The sequence below is a fragment of the Hordeum vulgare genome, chromosome 1H (assembly GCF_904849725.1).
Source record: "Hordeum vulgare subsp. vulgare chromosome 1H, MorexV3_pseudomolecules_assembly, whole genome shotgun sequence".
Classification (NCBI taxonomy): domain Eukaryota; kingdom Viridiplantae; phylum Streptophyta; class Magnoliopsida; order Poales; family Poaceae; genus Hordeum; species Hordeum vulgare.
Genome location: NC_058518.1, coordinates 208,504,963 through 208,512,462, shown reverse-complemented (window position 1 = coordinate 208,512,462; position 7,500 = coordinate 208,504,963).

Sequence of the window (7,500 nt, the reverse complement as noted above, 5' to 3'; positions counted from 1 at the left end):
AATTTTACCCCTCTCTTTGACGACTTGCCGGCATATTCCATATGCTAACCTACACGGCTGCAACGTATCATGTTGCAGAGTACTTTTCCGACCAGTAGTGAGACTAGGATCTACGCTCAGCGATATGCCCTGGAGTCGGATGGACTCGTCTACCTGATGCTTCCGCTAGTCTTCGTTAGTTATCTCATGAGATGGCCCTCAGCCACTTTATTGTATTCCTTTATTGTAATAAAGTACTCATTATGAGATTTCGATTAATAAAGCTGTCTGATTGAACTCTTGAATATATACATTAATGTACTGAGCGTGTACCAGCATGATTTTGGGATGGTACGGAAACACCAGAGGCTTGACTCGTCTTGAGTCGGGTCGCTGCAGAAATGGTATCAGAGCACACGCTGACCGTAGGATGTAACCTCTAGGAATGGAAAAGCCTTAGGAAGAAATCTATTTTTTCTTACGTCTATAAACCTCTATTTCCTCTTCTGATCATTTCCGACTTCTCTCCGATTTTCCAATGTTTTAGATGGCCACCTTCATCCCCGTTAAGTTCACGGAGTTTTTCCAGCCCGACGCCACTATGCCTTTCGGAAAGGAGCTGGTACAGATCACCAAGGACTTGAGGATTGCTCTGCCGACTATCACAGGGAAGCCGACTTCGTCTTACCCGGAGGATTCACACTACAAGATCGAGGTGCACATTCCCGGAAGGATATTCGAGCCGCGCACTGAGCCGGTGGATTTCAAGTTCATCGCACCCAACTGGATTCTTGGAAGGGACATGGCGGTCCATTGTTCACTCGGACGTATCAAGGAAGTGTACAAAGGCTACCCTATTTCACCGGACCTATTCACCGTATCCCGGAGAAGCAAGACCAAGGACGCTCTCCTGTCTTATGCCCAGACCTTGGAGAAGCACAGCGGGACTCTGGAGCATTGTGTGATCAAGGATGCCAGGAAGATCAAGCAAGTGTCGCTCCGCGAACTCGAACTCGAAGAAGCAGCCCGGGAAGCCCACTATGAGCACGAACTGGAGGTGAAGGACTTTCTGGAGAGGATCGAGAAGCTGAAGACTCGAGTTGCATACCTGGAGGAGGAACTGGACATGGGCGAGAACCTTCATCCCGAAGGCGACGTAGCCCCCTTGATCAGCAATGACGAGGACTATGAAGAAAGCTCCACCGAAGGACCCAGCACCATGCTTTTCTGAGGAGGACACTTAGACTAGACCACCAAATTTATTTTATCGTTAAACGTTTTAGGTTGATGATTAGGTTATCGAATTTTGTATCCCCGTGTGAACCTTTGTGATGGTATTGAATAAAATGTGTGGTGTGATACTTGTTTGTTGCATTTGATATGGGTAGTGTAATTACTCTTAGACCATTGTTCTATGCTAATCTCACCCCTCTACAAACATCAGATGCCTCCGAGACGCGCCCCTGAGTCCAACTTTCCGCCGGAACTCACCCAATTGATCCAGCAACAGAACACCCTGATGCAGCTGATCATCCAGAACCGGAACAATAACAACAACCATCATCCACCCGAGGCCGACAATCTCACCCGTTTCCTGAGGTTGAACCCTCCGACTTTCTCCAGCAGCATTGAGCCCATTGTGGCAGATGATTGGCTCCGCAAGATGGAGCATGAACTTATCACTGCTGGTTTTACTGAAGCTGAGATGGTGCGCTTTGCCGCGCATCAACTTGAAGGCCCTGCAGCTACATGGTGGGAGAACTACAGCACCACATACCCCATTGCTGGAGTCACTTGGGAGCAGTTCAAGCAAGCCTTCCGCACCGCACATGTCTCAGCTGGTGCAATGAGTCTGAAGAAGCGTGAGTTTCGCAACTTACGCTAGGGGAATCGCTCTTTGGCTCAGTATGTCGATGAATTCAGCATGCTCGCCCGTTATGCACCTGGAGATGTGGCCGATGATGCGGCCAAGCAGGAAAAGTTCTTGGAGGGACTCAATGATGAGCTGAGCATTCAGCTGACTGTAGCCACCTTCAACAACTACCAGGAGCTGGTAGATAAGGCCCTCATCTTGGAGGGGAAACACCAGCAATTAGAGAACTGCAAGCGGAAGCATGGGAATGGAAAGTTCAACTCCGGCACTCAGCAGAAGCCTCGCTACACCCCCTATTCGGGAAATACCGGGACTGGATCCGGTAAGTTTGGAGGACACGTCCAGCATAACCACCCAGTGCACAACCATGGAGGCCACAACCATGGAGGAAATGGGAACCACCGCAACAACAACAACTTCAAGAATGGCGGTACTGGCACTCAGCAGCATTCAGCTCCAGCTCAGAAGGATCTGATTCACATCACCTGCTTCAAGTGTCAGAAGACGGGACACTATGCCACTGAATGTCCCCAGAACAAGCAGGGAAATGGAAACGGCAACGACAACTCTGCAGCAAAGAAGCCCAATCCTTTTCCTCGAGCTCAGGTGAATCACATTGATGTTGAAGAGGTCTATGATCACCCAACGCATTCATTCGTATCAAGGGTAGTTGTGGAAAAATATAGTTTGCCAACTAGAACCCTCAGCCAGCCTATTAAGGTCAGTTCCCCAGGAGGCATGATGACAGCCGGGATAGGATGCCATGCTTTGAGTCTCATCATCGGGAACCATAATTTTCCCACCGACCTCATCGTATTAGAGTCCCAGGGATTGGATGTAATCCTAGGCATGGATTGGTTGGCCAAGTATGAAGGGAATATTGATTGTGCCCTTAAGTCTATTTTGCTCACCACCCCCGAGCAAAAGCGGATTAAGTACGTGTCTCAGCGCCCGACACGGAGTAAACGAGTAAACACTCTCACGGGAGTAGTCCAGGAGGAAGTACCGATTGTACAGGAGTACCCAGATGTATTTCCGGAGGAATTGCCGGGCATGCCACCTGATAGAGAGATTGAGTTCTTGATTGAGCTATTACCCGGAACAGCCCCGATATCCAAGAGACCCTATCGGATGCCCGCAAATGACTTGGTAGAAATCAAGAAGCAAATTAAGGAGTTGTTGGACAAAGGGTATATTCGCCCAAGTTCTTCGCCTTGGGGAGCCCCAGTGCTCTTGGTTGAAAAGAAGGATAAGTCCTTGAGAATGGTTGTCGATTATCGTGCATTGAACGAGGTGACCATCAAGAACAAGTATCCCTTGCCGATGATCAATGATCTGTTTGATCAGTTAGTTGGAGCTCGCATATTCTCAAAGATCGATCTTCGATCCGGGTATCATCAGTTGAAGATTCGTGAACAGGATATACCCAAGACAACCTTCACCACTAGGTACGGCTTGTATGAATACACGGTCATGTCATTTGGACTGACTAATGCTTTGGCATATTTTATGAATCTGATGAACAAGGTTTTTATGGAATACTTGGACAAGTTTGTCGTGGTGTTCATCGACGACATACTGATATTCTCCAAGAACGAAGAGGAACACAAGGAACATCTGCGTCTAGTTCTGGAGAAACTTCGAGAGCATAAGCTATATGCAAAGTTTAGCAAATGTGAGTTTTGGTTGAAGCAAGTCGGATTCCTCGGACACGTCATCTGAGGAGAAGGAATAGCAGTGGATCCTACCCAGGTCGCAACAGTCACCGAATGGGTAGCACCCACTTCAGTCAAGGAGATCCGCAGTTTCCTAGGACTTGCCGGATATTACCGGAGGTTCATTGAGAATTTCTCAAAGATCGCCAAGCCCATGACAGAGTTGTTGAAGAAGGAGTCCAAGTATGTTTGGACTGCGGAATGTGAAATCAGTTTTCAAGAGTTGAAGAAACGTTTGGTTACGACCAGTGCTGATATTGCCGAACATTCGGAAGGATTTCCAGGTTTACTGTGACGCTTCTCGTCAAGGACTCGGAGGAGTGCTCATGCAAGAAGGTAAAGTTGTATCCTATGCATCCAGACAGCTCAGAGCCCATGAGTTGAATTATGCCACACATGATTTGGAACTAGTAGTCGTAGTGCACACTCTTAAGACCTGGAGACATTTCCTGATCGGAAATAGTTGTGATGTTTACACTGATCACAAGAGCCTGAAATATATCTTCACGCAGAAGGAGTTGAACCTCAGACAGAGGCGATGGCTAGAACTGATCAAGGACTATGACATCAGATTGCATTATCACCCAGGCAAGGCAAATGTTGTAGCCGATGCGTTGAGCCGCAAGAGTTATGTGAACACACTCATAGCAGGAGGATTACCCGAGGAGTTAGTCGATGACCTCCGAGAGCTCAAATTGGAAATAGTTCCAAGAGGATTTGTTGCCACACTGGAAATTCAGTCCACTTTGACAGAAAAGATCCGCGAGGCACATAAATCAGACAAGGAGATAGCTGAGATTAAGCAGAAAATGAACGACGGGAAGGCTAAAGGTTTTCGTGAGGATGAACACGGAACTTTATGGTTTGAGGATCGCATCTATGTGCCCAATGATCCCGAAATCAGGAAGTTGATACTTCAGGAGGCCCATGATTCCCCGTACTCGATACACCCCAGCAACACCAAGATGTATCTGGATCTGAGAGAAAGTTTCTGGTGGACAGGAATGAAGAAAGACATTGCCGAGTTCGTAGCAATATGCGATGTTTGTCAGCGAGTAAAAGTCGAGAATCAGAAGCCAGCAGGTTTGCTCCAACCTCTGCCGATACCCGAGTGGAAATGGGAAAATCTTGGTATGGACTTCATCACAGGATTACCCAGGACCCGTTCTGGCTATGATTCTATTTGGGTCGTGGTCGATCGTTTGACCAAGGTAGCTCACTTCATTCCTGTGAAGACTACTTACACGAGTGCCAAGCTGGCCAAGATATATATGACCAGGATAGTATGTCTGCACGGAGTACCGAAGAGTATTGTGTTAGATAGAGGGACTCAGTTCACATCAAAATTTTGGCACCAACTTCATGAAACCTTGGGAATGAGATTGGAGTTCAGTACAGCTTTTCACCCACACACAAATGGACAGACCGAGAGAGTCAATCAGATTCTGGAGGACATGTTGAGAGCTTGCGCACTAGACTATGGGTCTAGTTGGGATGACAATTTACCTTATGCCGAATTCTCATACAACAACAGCTATCAGACCAGCCTGAAGATGGCCCCTTTCGAAGCTCTATACGGAAGGAGGTGCAGAACACCGTTGATGTGGGATGGAGTTGGAGACCGACAACTTTTTGGTCCCGACCTTATCCGAGATTCTGAAGAGAAGGTCAAGCTAATTCGTGACCGACTCAAGATAGCTCAGTCCAGGCAGAAAAGTTATGCTCACAGCAAACGCAAGGAAGTAACGTATGAAGTGGGAGACCGAGCATATCTTCGGGTGTCTCCACTTCGAGGAATCAAGAGATTCGGTGTGAAAGGAAAGTTAGCACCCCGTTTCATTGGCCCCTACAAAATTCTTGAACGTAGAGGCGAAGTTGCATATAAACTGGAACTGCCGGAAGGATTGTCCGGAGTTTATGATGTCTTCCATGTTTCCCAGTTGAAGAAATGCCACGCTGAGATGGCTGATGTTCCGTTGAGAGATACAGTGCCCCTAGAGGCCATACAGCTTGACAGTGATCTGACGTATGAGGAGAAACCCGTTAGGATTCTCGAGACTGCCAACAGAGTTACCTGCAGCAAGATCATCATGTTCTGCAAGGTGTTGTGGAGCCACCAAACCGAGGAAGAAGCCACGTGGGAACGAGAAGAGGATCTTCGTCGAGACCACCCGCACCTATTTTCTAGCCAACCCGAATCTCGAGGGCGAGATTCATCTTAAGGTGGGTAGGTTTGTAACATCCCAATTTTCTTAATTGGGAATGTTTTACATTGTAGCTAAGCATCTATGCATATTGATTGAAATAAAGTTTGCATTTGAATTCTTTTGACTTTTTCTTTTGCATTTCTATTTTTTTTTCACACGAGAAGTGCCGGGAAATGATCTCTTGCACGCAAGAGAGAGCGGAGGAAAATGACCCTCCAAAATGTGAGGCATCTCTGAAATATTTGGAGCCAAGAAAGCCAAAATTTTATCGTGAAAATAATTGCCAAAAAGAAATAAAGCATTTAGGGGATTTTCTGAAAAAACATTTTTTAAAAGTTTTTATTTTTGCTTTGGAAAAATGTTAATCGAGTAGAGGATATTTTTTTGATTTTCTTGGTATATAATACCCCATATTAATTATTTTATTTGTTTCCTTTTTATTCCCTTTTAGTTTCTGTTTTATTAAAAAGGCTAAATAGGAAAGTTAATTTTTTTTAGAAACCGCGCCTAGGCGCATTATAGCTGTGGGCCGAATCCCACTGTAGCTGGGATTTTGATCCCTTTCAGATCGGGTGGCCGCATCCCCCTGCGCCCCTCTCTCCCTCACTGCCCGTGGGCCCCAGTGCCGACCCGACCTTCCGCTCGGCCACCTCCTTCCTCCTCTCGCTGCTCCCCTTTCTTAAACAGAGACCGAGCCAGAGTCCCTTCCCAGTTCGCCGGGATCCGCTCGGATCCCCAAGCTCCTTCCCTCCCGAGGCCCCACTCCGCCTATAAATACCCCCCTGCTGCCGCACCCCGTTCCCCAACTCGCCCCGCCATTCCGCCGCCCCAAGCCGCCGTGCTGCACCTCGCCGGTGAGCACCCGAGCTCGGCCAGCTTCGGCCACCCACTGCACCGCCTCCGGCCACCCCGACCCCTCCCCGACGCCACCAACGCGCCCGCCGCCCTCGCCTGCATCGACTGGAGCCTTCGCCGCCGCCGGAGACCCTCTAGAGCACCTTCCCTGTCCACACCCGAGCCGCCGCCGCCGTCAAGCCCTCGCCGGAGCAGAGCACGCCGGTGAGCACCCCATCCCCCTCAGTAGCCGTTGGATCCTAAATATACGTTGTAGATTAGATCGCGAATACCCTTTCGGTCTTCTAAACAAAACCGAGCCGGTTTTATTCACTTAACTATTTAGGCAGAGAGTTCTCGTTAAGTTTCGGCCGTTTGCTCCCTACACCCGCAGCACACACCCCCGCAGCCAATCAGTGAGCGCCACTTGTACCCCCTGTCTATTATCAATTGTTTTCTTTTTCTAGTTCCCAAAACAGAAAAAATTTCAGTTTTGTTTTGACCATAGCTTTTGATCCCTTAGTCCAATGAGGTTGATTCTTGTTCTAGTAGATCCCAATTTTTCTGTAGTTTTTGAAAACATATAATTTGTCTATGTTTGAAATTTTCAAACTTGAATTAGATCAGATTTAGTTTAAACCTTGTTTTGCTTATTCTAGGAGTTTAAAAAACGATTTTGAGTTGATTCTTTCGGCTACTGCTTTCTAGTGATTATATCTTACTGTGGTAGAAGTTGCAAAATTTGTTAAACGCTTTTACTTGGGTTTTTAACAGAAACAAGTTTCTTCCTTAGTGACGTGTAGTGAATTCTTTCACTTAGGCCATATCAACTTTTTACTTGTGTTGTTATTTTTACTTGTTGTTTGATTGTAGTGCTTATGGTGTGTATTTT